This window comes from Pipistrellus kuhlii, unplaced genomic scaffold, assembly GCF_014108245.1.
Source record: "Pipistrellus kuhlii isolate mPipKuh1 unplaced genomic scaffold, mPipKuh1.p scaffold_m20_p_7, whole genome shotgun sequence".
NCBI classification, from domain to species: Eukaryota; Metazoa; Chordata; class Mammalia; order Chiroptera; family Vespertilionidae; genus Pipistrellus; species Pipistrellus kuhlii.
Window position 1 is genome coordinate 17,230,751 of NW_023425573.1, and position 15,251 is coordinate 17,246,001.

Sequence of the window (15,251 nt, forward strand, 5' to 3'; positions counted from 1 at the left end):
CATGTCCTGCTATGAGACCTTAACTTCTAGCAGCCGCCATCCCAGATGCCTGCCAAGGACCCTGGAAGCTCCAAGACACACATATAACAAAACTAATCAGGGAGCTACTCCACATACGCACTTCTGGTTCTGCTCACAACCCCACCCTCCTCCTTTGCCCCCACCAACACGGAGGAAACCAGATGTACAAATGGTTAACAGAGAAAAAAAAAATCCCACCCAGACCACTTGAAACGCGGCTAGTCTGGCTGGGCTTCGAGTCCGCTCAGCGACTGCTCCACGTCTGCTATTTATAGCCTCTGGGTGCCCAGCCCAGCTTCCAGGTCACTAATTGTGGCCCAGCCCCGAGCCAATCCCACACCTCCTCCCCCGCCCTGCAACACAGGGAACAAGAAGCAAATCCAGCTTTGTCCGGCCCAGGGAGGATAGCGAGGAATGAGATTTGAATCCAAGACCCTGATTATAACCAGAAGGCCCTGCCCTCGTACTACACATCTTGGAAATCTGAGCTATCCCTTCCTTCCATAGCAGGTTCCTCTTGGCAAAAAGACTCGGCTTTCTCTTAGTTCTGTATCCATGCTACATTGGGCAATAACCAACGGGCCCACATCCCGACTAGCAATTCTATATCTGAAGCCTTGTGTCCATCCCAATTAAACCTGACCACTGTCAATGAGGTTCATATTCAGGGCAAAGGACTGGGACTCAGGTGAGGGAAGAATTAAGAGGCTCAGAGTAAGAAAGAGAAGTCTCCTTCCTTTCTCAGTGTTATTGTTAGCATTCTTCTCAGACGGCCCAACAAGCTACCAACCCTGTACGGCCTTGACCGATACTGCCCAAGACTCTACATCCCGATGTCAGTCTTCCCCTTCTCATTTGGGGGTTCATTTGGGCCACTGGCTAACATGCCAGGGACTCTGGTTATTGGAGCCAGAACCAGAATGCTGCTGTGCTATCTCATCATCACCCACGAATGCCAATTCCCAGCCCCAAATGGCCCCAAATCTTTCCTCCCAAGACCACAAGGGGAAAAAAGTTTCCAAATTAAAAAACTAAAACTGGCAACAAAGGTGCCCCATGGCAGTAACCTTTAAAACTGGCCATTAAAGTTTATAAGTCAGACGGCACCAACGTGAACGATCAAGAAGAGAAAAACAGCCCCCTCCCTCAGGGACCCAGAGCCACAGCCTTCCCCCTAAAGCCATGGAGCTGATGTCACAAGAAGCACTTGCTGCCATCAAGGGCTCTCTGTGTCCCAACTACAACCATTCACAATGTAGGCAACCTCTGTGTGCTGAGGCTGGGAATAAAGGAAAGGGGAGAGTGAGGAGGCATGGGCTGGGGGTATATAGGAGGTAGGAGGAGATGGGAAGGGGGAGGAAAACAACAAATCTCTTCCTAGCCATGATGGCTGCCTGCAATTCACAGGCCAGGAGGGGACAGGCCTGTCAGGCTGCCGAGGACAGTGGTTCCCGACTTTTTTCCACCCAACACACGTGAAGCATATCGCCTATTTTCCTCAGTAACTTTAAGTCATTACATCATGATTCCTAACCATCCTGGGATAGAGGGGACATATATCATAATTTGTTGGCAAGGGTATGAATAGTTTGAAAAGGCCTCCAAATTATTCTGACCACCTCCCCTATGGGCTATGTGCCCCGCCCCTTGTGAAGAATCGTCCGTTTAGGGAGCCTACTTCTCCTTCCCTCCCTTCCTTCCTTCCATGTATTCAACAAACACATTTTAAAAGCTTCAATATGCCAGGCATTGTTCTAAGGACACTGGGGTGACAGCAATGAGCGCACAGACAAAAATCCCTGCCCTCATTGAGAATCCATGCCTTCGCAGGGGAGAAAAACAACATAATAAAAAAAGCAAAATCTGTGGTATGTTGGGTAATGATAAGTGCTGAGGAGAAAAACAGAGCAGGAAAAGGGAACGGAGAGTGCTGGAGGGGGTGGGGATGACATTTTCCAGAGGGTGGTCAGGAAGTCCTCAACTAGAAGGTAGCAAATGAAAAAAAGAGCCAAACAAAGAGAAGGAGAGGGGCCACGCAGGTCTCTGAGGAAAGAGCATCCTCAGCTGCGAGACCAGCAAGTGAGAAGGTGCTAAGGTGCGGCACATGTCCAGTATGCTCAAGGGACAGTCATAAGGAGGCCACTATGCCTGGAGCCCCTGTGCCATTCTTGGTGACAGTTCCTCCTCTGTTGTACATCCTATGGCTCTGAGGAGCTGGGCCGATCACCTGTTGGACTAAATTGTCTAAGCCAGGGACGTGCTCACAAGCAGGAGGAACTTAAGTAGCTTGGTGAGAGGGGACACAGGTAGATAAGAAGAGCTTAGTATTAAAGTATTTCTCCTTGTTTAAACGGCACAGAGTTATTTTAAATAAAATCTCATCCATTCACACAAGATCCTTGTAAGGAACAAAAATCGTATCCCCAAAGAAATCCTTTTTTAAATGAGGTTAAAGCTAGGAACTGGAATAGAATTTACTCTTGATACCCAGTCCAATGCCCTAATATTCATAAAACCATAGAATATTAAAAGCTGGAAGAGGCCTTAAGAGATAATCTTAAGCATTCCCTTCATTTTACTCCAGAAGCATTTGCTGAAATTAGAGCCTAGGGTTCTTGGATAAGGGGTGAACACTCCTTAGAAAGCAATGTAGGACCCAGCCAGTGTGGCTTAGTGGTTGAGTGTCGACCTATGAACCAGGAGGTTCAATTCCCGGTCAGGGCACATGCCCAGATTGCAGGCTAGATCCCCAGTACGGGGCATGCAGGAGGCAGCCGATCAATGATTCTCTCTCATCATTAATGTTTCTATCCCTCCCTCACTCTCCCTTCATCTCTCTGAAATCAATAAAAACACAAATCCTGCATTCTAGAACCTCTTTTAAAAAGGATGATATGGTGATGGCATTAGGATTACCGAAGACTAAATAGTGTTCTCTGTCTCATGACCTCTAGAAAAAAAGGTTGTGTTGTCTCCACATGCTAAGGTCACTGTTCTTCATCTAACTCCCTTCAGCCCAAATGTCCTTGGTGATACACAGCCCAGCCAAGCCCGTGGCTGCAGGTTCTGAAGACCAGAACTGAGTCTACAGTGTGAACACAGATACACACACACAGACGCATACAGTCAGTGGGAAGGAGGGGAAAGGAAAGCACACACAACACAACACACTAGGGCAGCTGCAGAAAACAACTGCTTGTTAAGTTAAAATTAAACTCTGCACAAATATTGACCTTTGGAGGGGACAGAAACTGGTCCCATATTTACCAGTTTTATAAATGGGACTGACCACAGCTGCCCCACGCGCTTGGCCAGCACATGGCAGGATGGGGCGAGGCCATGCTTTGGGGGTGGGGGGTGAATGAGAGGGGCAGGAGAGATTTTAAACACTCTCTTAAACGCAGTTACTACTGGTAGGTCAAAGTTCCCAAAAGCCTTAAGAGAGAAATTTCTAGGAAAGCAAATAAGGCAGTCCCTGAAAGTGGGGGGGTCAGAAAAGTAGGAATAGAGAGGAAAAAGAAAGTGTCAGAAAGAAAAAGTTTACTAAAACTAGTGAAAAATATAACAGAGATTGAAACTGAATGGAGAGAGCACTAAGAGCTTATCCTCTTGAGCTCTGGCCCTTGGTCAAACCAAGAGTCATAAGGTAGGAGACCAGGTGACCAACTTAACCTAATGGAACGATCGAAACTAACCAGGTCTGAGTCTTGGCTCCGCTGCTTCACTGCTATGCAGCTTTGGGAAGCTGAAGGACCCCTCCCCACCCCCACCCCCACCCCCACCCCATTTCTCCATCTACATAATAGAGGTAATAATACAAGTACGTTGTCCTAATTCACAAGGACAGAACCCAAAGAAGACAGTGAGAGTGAAAGCACTTTGCCAACTATAACACCACTCGGATATAAATCATTACTTTTATTAATTCTACCCCAGCTAACCATGCACCTTTATAATCCAAACTGGCCAATGAACTGCCGTCTCTATAAGAGCAGAGCCAGGTCAGAAGGGAGAACTTGAGCTTCCCCTGAACTTGTTAAAAGCCTCCTAAAAGCATACACCTAAACCGTTCCTTTGCTGCAGAATAACGAGGAGGCCAACTTGCCGAACGATGCCCCAAAAGCCATACTCCCAGCGGCAAACGGTCCCAATACGAAGGGGAAGGAAGGACTCATCAATACTATTTTCCTGATGGCGGATCTGGCAACCCACGGTTTTTTTCAGGAACAAACTTCACAGCTGCTGGGCTACTTAGTTCTGTTCTGAATCTCTGCTGCCTTCACTCTCTTTTATATTTTCCTTACACTCATGACTTCCACGATTAATAAGAAGCATAAAAGTCTGACCCAATCACCACCAAGTAGAGCGTGACAACACCCTCCCGCCAACACCGTGCCACCAAGAATCACAATCTGAAAATATTTCAAATAAATATACTTTGAAAAATACATGAAAAGATGTTGCTGAAATTAGTTGCCCGGTTTTACAGAAAGCCCCTGTGCCTTTATGTGGTATACTGTTTACACTCCACACCTTCAAAGCCTGGGGCAGACAAGCGCCTGTCACTTTATGGAACAGGGAAACTGCAGTGATGAAGTTAAAGTCCTTCGCCTCCTCGGGCAGACCCAACATGTCACTAGTATCTCTTGACTCTGCTTTACTTGTTCAATGTTTGACCTTAATATATCACAGTTTATATTGTTAAACGTGTGTCATAAAACATAAACAATGTACAGCACCATGTCAGCAATTCAGGAAGAATTTCCAACGCTGCAGTCTCCCCGGTCACAGGGCAGGGAGATGTTTTGCATTTGGTGTACCAAACGTGTGCTACACGGGAATCCAAACAAACTGCGGAGGGGGAGGCAGACAGGAAAGAAAAGGGAAAGCCAACGGGGAAATCATACTCCACGTGGGGAGCCAGCTTCCTTGAATTCGGGTCCAAGGTCTTTTTACAAAATGTAATCCTTATGCATTTCCATAACCCTCTTCCTGCGGCTCCGTCCTTCTCCGGGGGCTCCAGAGGAGTGACATGCCTGCAGGTGCAGCCACTCAGGGCCCCTAAGGCTTCTGTTTTCTAATGTAGAAGAGAGGTCTCTCCATACTCCAGGCCCATCTTTTCCACGAGAAATGACCTCCACAGGTCTTAGTTCCATCTTCTATAAGCAATGGAGAAGCTGAGATAGCTGACTTTCCCTGTATGGCCTAAGACTCCCAGTCAAATCTCTTAAGCTACAGCCAGAACTGATGTTAATTTCAAGTATACCATACTTCTAGGAAAGGAGAAATGAGCATCAGCATGACTGTCACCCACCTAATACTCCAAAAAAAGTTCATCCTTCTTACTCTAAGCGACAGAGCTCACAGAAGAAGCCCTAAACAGAGCCCATTAGTCTATCATTCTTCAAGGTCCTCCTCCCACCATGTTCTCATCCAAATAAAATCCACGCCCCAGACAGGGAGGTTTCTAGGCTAGAAAAATGGTGCAGGTGCTGAAAACAAGCATCGTCAAAAACAAAATATTCTTAAAGGGAAATTCAGAGCTAAGTAAATCTCTGAAATAAAAAAATAAAATAAAATAAAAAATTTAAAAAAAAATAAAGTCCACAATGGGAGAAGCAATTATCATCCAGGACTTAGAAGTGTTATGCCCATGATGCTTTGCCTGTGAGGAGGTCCCTTGACCCTCAGCTCCATGTATGAGACCCTGCTGACGCCCTCCCAGACTAAATCAGGCTACCTACATCCAACAGAATCTAGCAAAATGCAGCCCCACATAGGAGGTCTAGTCCAATGTTGTTTGTCTCCTTGGTCTCCTGTTCTCTCCTAGCTAAACCGGGGTAGACTGACCTCTCAGAGAAGTCTATGCAGATCGTGTGCCAGAGCTGATTCCTATTTAGAACGCCTTGACCTAAGCAAGCAAAATGTCATTCTAAGGGGGCTTCAAGACAGAAGAGCATTTCAATATTAAAAATAATACCAGGGAGACATGGGAGGGGGTAGCATCTGTAATACTCTCAACAATAAATTTTTTTTTTTAAGATAATAGCAACATAAGTTTTCCAAGGCCTACAAGAGATAATGCTAGCAAGGCCTAAGAAATAGGAAATGGCCCGGGCTGGTGTGGCTCAGTTGGCTGATCGTAGTCCCAAGCACCAAAAGGTCACTGGTTTGATTTCTGGTCAGGGCACATCCCTGGGTTGTGGGCCGGATTCTGATAGGGGGTATGCAAAAGGCAGCCAATCAATGTTTCTCTTTCACACAGATGTTTCTCTCTCCATTCCTCTCTCTCTAAAATCAATAAGAACATACTTTTTAAAAAGATAAATAGAAAATGGAAGCCAGGGTCCCCAGAAAAGCTCTGATATAACCCGACAACAAGGACAACAGGATTAGAAGGGGACTCTTACAGGGACTGGATAAGACTGAAAGCAGACTGAAAGCACAAAGAAGAAATCCAGAGTTCTGGAGAGCACCTCAACACACAAGGGAATGTCTATTTTATATCTGAGGCCCAGGCACTGCAGAAGCATTTGCTTGTGTAAGCACTATGTCTGGGGCCCAGAAACAACTAAATTTCAGGCCTAGTAGGAAGCATCCCTCCACTGTAATCTCTGAAGCCCCTAGAGAAGCAAATAAGGAAACATTGCTACCGGGTACCAGTGTGTGCTGCCGACTCACCAGCGCTAGGAAATGTCTGAACAGAGTCTTATTCAAGCCAAGGGAAAACGCTGTTAAAACACACAAAACTCCTTTGACTAATGTGAGAGGGGGAAAGAGCCTCTATAATTAACAGAAACTGTCACAGGCATTGGGGGCCTCCGACGTGTTCAACGCAAACCACTTGAAAAGGCCCGGTCTTCTTGGAGAAGGCTGGGGTTTGTGAGCGGGGCTCCAACAGGCTGGGGACAGCTTTTCCAAAAGAATCCCACCGTATTAAAAAAAAAGAAGAAGAAGCAGGGGGAGAAGAAAAAAAAAGGGGGGGGGGGGAAAGAAAGGAAAAACCCAAACCTCAGCTGAATGTTTTTCCACCACTGGAACGAAAAAGCAGAGCAGAAGAAGAAAAGTCCAAATGCAACCGGTTTTCAATTAGGGCCTAATTAGAAAGAAAAATGGCAGTGCTGTTATTACAGATCTGGGGAGGAAGAAACGCAGTCAATGACTTGAGTTTGGGCTGAGCCATCCACTTGAAAGCTGTGATGATTAGAGGGACACTTTATGGTGAGAAATGTTGGAAGGAGAGGGAGGGATGACAGAAGAGGACTTAAAGGCTGGCTGATTATGTCGATCAAGAGCCCAAAAAAGATAGTCTAAAACATTTATTGATCACCCACAATTTGCAAAGCATTATACAAGGGGCAATGAGGAGAAATAAAGATCCTAACAGCCATAACTCTGACCTGAAGACTGTCCCTGCAATGAATATCCACCTCTCAAGACTCCGCCACTGCGTACACATGCACAGTCTGCAGAGAATTTAACCTCGACTTCTTTTTATACTAAGTCCACTCTGGCCACTCACGTGGCCTCTCTCTCTGCATTTCTCCCAGCTCCTTCCTCATTTCTGTACATGACACACAGAGACATCCTCAACCCCCCAAAAAAGATGCCATCATCAACTATAATTCCTGAATGAGGTTATCAGGATTCGCCTCAGCCCTCAAGAGAAGCCAAAGTCCGCACCCTGGCTCAGGCAAGCTTGAGACCCTATACCACGTGGGGGGGGGGGGGGGCCTTAGAATAGCTGGAGGCCATCTTCTTCTTTTTTTTAATATATTTTATTGATTTTTTTTTTTTGCCCCCCTCCTTCCCTCCCACACATCCCCTCCCTCCCCAGAGTGGAGGCCATCTTCTGCTTTTTGTCTGATCCCAAAGGATTCCGGTCCAATTTCTAGGTAAAAGCCATCATAGATGAGAACAAGCAGAAAGGAACTAGGGATGAGCATCCTTGTTGATGGCCGTAGGAAGGAAGTTCCATTCCCTATTTGCAATAAAACAAAGCAATCTGGCTGGCAGAAGCATGCGTACTTTCTTCCCTTGCTCTGGGGTACCCTCTCCCTTGTTGATTTAGTTCAGGCGACTTGGAGGAGAGACAGGAAAGGCCAGGGCAAACATGTCACAGCCTGCAGTGAATAGGGCCAACAGAAGGAGAGGCAAAGAACAGAGCTGAGAGGAGAGGAAAGGAGGAGAGGCCTCTCTTCCCATCCCACAACCTGGGTTCCATCCAACACAAAGTTAATTCCTAACCTCGGCTCACCACCCTGCCCACTGCTTGCATGATTTATCTCCCTATCTGCCTGCATTGCCTTTACAAGCCTCCTAGCCTTGCACACCATTATAAAAGCTGTCTGTGATGCTGGCTCGACCTGACCTGGCCTGGGCTCCTGCCATGGTAACCCTTCCCCACCCCTGAATTTTACAAGCCTTCCGCCATCATGGAAATCTGAAATCCCACGAAAGAACAGTAAACAAAGCAGGGAAAAGAAAATATCTAGCTCGGCCACGCAGGACACAGCAAAGTCACAGATGTCTCTAAGCCAGGGATGAAGGCCTTTTAGGCAACAACGGTGAGCTTCCTTCTGGCCTGAGTTCATCCGGATAATAATACAGAGATGCACACAGATGGGCCTATCCTCCATGGGGCATGGCCAAGCACCCCAGTGCCCTGGGAATTCCCAGGCTCAGGGAATCAGCCAGAATGTCAAGAAAGCTCACAAGTAAACACAGGTGTAAGGTTCGGAGAACCATGTGGAAATGTGAAGTTTTAAATAACGGAAAGAGACTAAACATTATTCAGACCACAAACTAAGTCGGCATCAGCTCTGTCACCTTCTTATGGGCTCCTGGGGGAGGTAGCATGGTGTAGTGGAAAGAGCATGGGCTTTGAAAGCTGGCTTCATCACTTATTTATGAGCTATGTGACTCTGGTCAACTTATACTCTCTGAATCTGTTTCGCTTTCCGTACCATGGGAAAATACCAACTCATAAAAAGGTTGAGAAGAGTAACAAGATTTACAGCCAGAGGGCCTGGCACTCAACAGGTACAAAAATTGCAGCTATTCCTTGGGATGTTAGACATCCTAAAATGTGTTTGCGATGGGTGTCCTATTGCTTCCCCATGCAAATCTTAGCCCTGCTTAACAGGTTTCCCTTTATTCTATGCACACTTTCCCTTAATAAACCAGACTCCATCGGCCCATCTCCTGGCCAAAGAATGAGCCAAAAGGGGGTCTCTTGGGGAAGTATTCTTTCCTACCACCTGTCTTGATTCCCCTTGTCCCTTCATCCCTTTGAACTCATATGACCCAGTTCTGGCCCTGACCTCCCTCACTAAACTCCCATTGGCTCCTCCAGCCTCTCTTCAGAAAGGCTCTTCTTTCTCTTGTTTGTTTGTTTGTTTGTTTTAATATATTTTATTGATTTCTTTACAGAGAGGAAGGGAGAGAGATAGAGAGCTAGAAACATCGAAGAGAAACATCGACCAGCTGCCTCTTGCACACCCCCTACTGGGGATGTGCCTGCAACCAACGTACATGCCCCTGACCGGAATCGAACCCGGGACCTTTCAGTCTGCAGGCCAACGCTCTACCACTGAGCCAAACCGGTTTCAGCTCTTCTTTCTCTTCTGATGCCTCAAGAGAACCTGCCAGCACACATCGGGTTCCATTCTTTTCCAGAAAAGTCCCACTGCCCTGTGACAGCATCTAAGCCAGAAGTCAGGGTTCATATCTTCCCTGGCCAGCTCAGTAGAGAGAGAGAGACACTAAAGCATTCTCCATGAGTCTCTGGAGTTCCAAAGTGCCCTGCCAATGAGGCTGAGTGCTCCCCAGAGCTCTGTTATTCACTTGGGGGTAGGTAGTGGGGAGCCGAAGGGGAGGGCCGGGGGAGGGCAGGAAGAGAAGAGAGCCTTGATTCAGGGGCCAGACTGAGTCCGCCACAGGCCAGGCTCCGCTGAGGTTTCTCGGGTGAAACACGTCTCTGTGATGGCTGTGCCTGTGAAGCGGATGGAAATGCCCATAAAGCCCTATCAAACCCTGTTCACAGAAGGACAGGGATATATATAGAACCAGGAACCAAAGGGGCCACAAGGGATTCGGGCGGACAGCTCCGCCCAGCCCTTAAACCCGCCCAGGGAAGGGGGGCGGCCCAAGGAACAAGCTCAAGGAATGAAGGCTGGAGACAGCCCGGCGGGTTTGCAAAGGGAGTGGGGAAACGAGGGGCGTCAGGGACAATACTGGAAGCAAGCTCGCGCCCAGGCTGTGGGAATCAATCAGGCTGGGAGCTGTGCCTGCTCCAGCCTGTGGCCACTAAAGGGCCTCACTCTGAGTCTGGGCCAATTTAGAGGTGACTTTTAACTCTTTGCTTTGGCGTCCTACCGCCTTGATGGTGCTCTGCTTCCTTCTCAGAACCAATGAACCAGCTTTCCCTGTCCTCCTCCATTCTCAGGGACCAGCACCTCCTCTCCCACCCTTCTCCATTCCCACACCCTTAACCCCACTCCCAGCCTCCCAAAGAAACAGGGGTGGGAGGGAGGTGAAAAACAGAAATCTACCCATAAGGAACTTGTCCTGAAACAAAAAAATATATATATCCTAAGATGGAAACCTGTCAAAAGATAGAAACTGATTCACAGAAAATAAAAAGAGGCTCACAGAACAAGGCAAGAGCCTTATAAGAAACCAGGGCATCTTAGAGCATTAGGCCCTAAAGGAGACTCTGTCACGCAGGGGCAAAAAGTGAGCAGGTTCTTCTTCCACTTTTTGATTTGTGGACGCCCCTCTCTCCACCAATCCTCTCCCGAAGTAGGACACAGCAGGTACAGATACTGTCTGATGGGAGCAGCAAACACTGAGCCACAAGGCTTTCCTACCTGAGCAACAGCCAGAGCCCCCTCTGACCCCAGTTCAAAAGAGAATCCTTCCCTCTCTCCACCTCCTTTCCCAAAACTAGCATGAGATGTATGACAATGTTTTGGCGCCACCTGCTGACCTTTTCTGACAGCTTACTAATATAATAGAATAGACCCTAAAATTGGATGGGCCTCAAATTCACCTTCTTTAATTCATCATAAGCCCAAAAGGAAAGGAATCCCAGAAAAAAAGAAACCAACCTTCTACCAACGGGAATACTCCCACAGCATGCAATGGCCAACTCCAGTGCCCACCTCCTGTCTCCTGGGACAGAAGTCTTAGAACCAGCCAGGATCTCCTCAGTGGGTTTTTAGGTCCGGTCTTAACAGCCATTAGTCTATGAAGGTCCTTCTCCAAGAGTCTTTCTGATTTGAGAACTGTGGATACCCAGCAAGCCCTTCTCTGTTTACTAGAGTCCATATACATTAAAATTATGTCTCTATCACAGTTTTGGTTTTCTTGGTTTTAGGTAGAAATTCTAATTTTGCGCCGAGATGACATGACCCTTTGTCATCACACAGTAGAATGAAAGCAGTGTCACCCAAAGAGCAACAACTTAGATATTTTACGCTGCTCTCCATTCCTGTGGTCCTCAGGATGGTCTGGGCAAACATTTAATAAGCAGTAAGCTCGCTGAGACGTTAGTTCATCTCAGAAATATAAACATTTGTTCATGCATTTAACAAATATTTCTGCAGCACCTGATATGAACCAGGAACAAGCTGAAGGTACAGTGGGGAGTAAGACACACACTCACAGAGCCTCCACGCTAGCATCTTTACCTGGGGTATGAAGGAACTTTAGCAATTTCTCACTCATCTTAAAGAATACCTGTGTGAACAACAAAGCGCAAGACAAAAATGTAAGCAGACTTTGTAAAGAGACAGAATAACAAATATAAAAGGCTACAGAAGTAAGGATATACAGAATGGGACAATGAATGTGTACAATATTATTCTTTCATCATATTCCTTATAGATAAGTTTCCCCCCCCCCCCCCACTAAAACCCACTCCTGGACCTAAGCAGCTTCCAAAGTCAGCTTCCTCAGACCTCAAGATTTACAAAGCCTTCAGCAGAAATTATGGAGAGATGCCTGGGATTGACAGTTTAAATTACATGCAAGTATTTTCCCAAACGTCACCACAGGAAATATGTGGGGCTCCATAAAAACCATTGTCATCTGGTAGAAGGAGACGCTTCTGATAGGTCTTGGCATGGCCCAGTAAATCACGGGGATGGAGCCAATCATTCCCCTGATTTACTAGGAATCTTTCAGGAATCTTAGGGCTAGGCATGCCCTCTCCTACTCTTGCTCTCAAATTGTATCCCAGCAGCTCTATACTACACCTGTCATTAGGAAAGAATCTTCCTTCCACCCTCCCCCGCCCCCGTCTCCCAAGGAGTTTATTTGGGTAAACCAGGGGATGGGGAGGCCCTGCATCTAAAATAAGGTGTTGGGCCTCTTGGTGTTCAAGAGGTGAAGCGTGGCTCATGCTGGCCACTAAGGACCCAGTGGGGCAACAGGAACTTGATCTTGACGTTGTGGAGCTGCTTGACTGCTGGTCAGCAGCACTTTCTGGCTGCAATCTCCTCCATCTTCATGTTCTGGATTGAGTAGGCACGGGCACAGTGCCAGTACCCATGTCTGGGTGGCACTGGGCGACAGTGCCTGTAGTGGTCAGGTCCTGGTACTCCCGGTACATGTTGTGGATGCCAATGCAGGAGACAAGTTGTAGCGCAGCCAGATGCCCAAGTCCTTCACCCGAAGGGTGATTTCCCTGAAGATTTCTTCACCTTCTTTAGCTGAGACACAAAGTACCAGGAGTGGGACTTGGCAACGACATGGGTAGGTGCAAAGATGCGCGTGTGGTAGAGGGATGGTGTGAGGTGGCACTTGGGTGTGGGCAGGCAGCACCACATCATCTTGTACTCTTGCAGCGTGCCCATGCCCGAGGCCTGCACAGGGTTCTCTCTGCGTTCACCACCACCCACAAAAGGAAGTCAGGAGAAGAATTTTGAAGAATTCTAGGAAGGGAGTTTCCAAAGCTTTCCTAGTAGCAATCTAGTCAGGTAGAAAACTCCTCTCTCTACTTCACCTTTATTCTTATTGCTACAATTCAAGTTCATTCTTTCTTGTGTTATCTTGAGTGAAATGAAAGAAGAAGAAAAAAAAGCTATTTATCATCCTGCATGTGCTAAATCTTCATATTTTAAAGACAGAGCTACTGCCCCTAATCAATCTACTCTACAAATTAAATAAGCCCACTTTCCTTGGATACTTTTTTAAAAATTGTTTCCATCCCTTTTATTATTGTCCCAATTTTCCTATGGGGTCAAGCATGACTCCCAAATCCTAGGAGGCTCACTAGTGCTAAATACAATAGGAAGGCGGCCTCAGGATCTCACGCCCTTCTTTTATTTACACAATATGGAACGATGTTCATCTTTTTACTCACCCAAACTACACCAAAGACTATGTCACAGTTGGGAGCGTTTCCTAGTTAGATCTTTTAGGAAAAAGGGGGACATTTTCCCACCTAGGAAATAGAAGATACTTTATAGGAAAGACATTCTATTATATAAGACACTGGAGTAGCTAAAGCATCTGATAAAAGGAGTAGCAGGCAAGGTTGGTGAGCAGGGAGCCCAGGAGGGCATTTAGAGGGGGCGTGTGCCTGGCTGAGGGCTAATAAAGGAATCAGAAGGTTCTGCTTTCCTTTACTTAGATCCACCTCCTTTTGTTAGGAGCTCCCTGGAAATCCTTCACCAATTTCCCCACAGAGAATAGCACTCTCACCTTGGAATGTAGGTTTATAAATAAGCACACCTACCTGTCTCCCCTTCTCCTCCATGTACTTCAGGGCAGGAGTCACGACAGACATGCTATCTCCCTGGCACTCACGAGTACTTAACACTGCTAGTTCCCTTGCCCCCGAAGCGCCTTGTGCAAAAGCCTAATCCCGGGGAGAGTCCATAAACACTGGCTAACGATGGTAATATTACCAGCAGCCAGCCAGGATACCTCCACTATGCTGTCAGACCAGTTCAGAATATTGGCTTGGAAACTCCTTTTTTCTCTTGGCCCAGACATTTACTCTTAAGGTTTGCCTCTTCCTCAAGAGACTCCAGGAAACAGGGTTAGTTTTAAGTCCTAGAAACTCCAATCATTCCTGTTTTCTTCAAGCTAAGGGCCTACAGGAAGACTACAGATACCCATGAATATTGATGAACCTTTGCGGTCACATGAATATTAACAACACCCTGTGGTTTTCGGGAACAGCAGCCCAGCAAGAAGGTCTAATATTAACCTTGGCTAAGCCCAAAAGGTGGGAAGAGCATATACCCATATGTCTCCATGGGGAGTAAAGGGTGCATGGCAGAGTCTGGTTTGGGGGTTGGACCCTATGCAAACACTAGACACAGGGCAGTTAAGAGGGGACTCAATTTTGTACCCCAGTCCCTGGCACTGAGGGCTCTGTTGGCTGCTATCCAGGCAGAAGTCCCCAATCCTCAAGCTTTGCAGCAGTAAGGATGCAGAAACAGGTCCTACTCAATTCAAAGGAGAACAGGTAGACACACTGACCTATTATAGTTCAATCACTACAGTAGAGAGAGAGGTAGGAAGGTTCAAAGTCAGATCTCTTTGGGCAAATACCTGAATCAAATAAAAAGGCTCAATTAGGCAACAAAATACACAGTTAGCTAGTCACACATTAACAGTAACAAAAGACCTACAGACTGTGGAGTTTCTAGCTCCACGCCTTTCACGAAACCAGTGGACACAGAGAACAATGGCTTAGGTTTAAGACAAAAGATGTCCCAGGGCAGAGAGAGAGAGAGAGAGAGAGAGAGAGAGAGAGAGAGGAGGCATCGGGTTCTTTCAGCTCTGATAGCTTCTAAACCAGGAGATACCAGAAAGAATGGTGCCTGTTATTAAAAACTAGAGGCCTGGTGCACGAAATTCATGCATGGGGGAGTAAAGGGTCCCTCAGCCCAGCCTGCACCCTCTCACAATCCGGGACTCCTCAGGGGATGTCTGATTGCCAGTTTAGGCCTGATCCTGCAGCAGTTTAGGCCCAAAACTGGCAGTCAGACATCCCTCTCGCAATCCGGGACCACTGGCTCCTAACCACTCATCTGCCTGCCTGCCTGATGACCCCAAACCATTCTGCCTGCCTGCCTGATCGCCCCTAACTGCTTGCCTGCCTGCCTGGTCACCCCTAACCACCTCTGCCTCAGCCCCTGCCACGGCAGCTTTGTCCAGTAGGACATCTGGAATGACGTCCAGTAGGTCGTTTGGCTGTCTGGTTTAATTAG

The 15,251-nt window shown here is 47.1% G+C and overlaps 1 protein-coding gene and 1 pseudogene across 4 annotated transcripts in view; both read right to left on the reverse strand.

The window, feature by feature from the left end:
- Nucleotides 1–15,251, reverse strand: part of NHEJ1 (non-homologous end joining factor 1) — an 82,976-nt gene that overhangs the window by 34,093 nt on the left and 33,632 nt on the right. The gene's annotated exons all lie outside the window — the stretch shown is intronic.
- On the reverse strand, nucleotides 12,328–13,543 carry LOC118709608 (annotated as a pseudogene).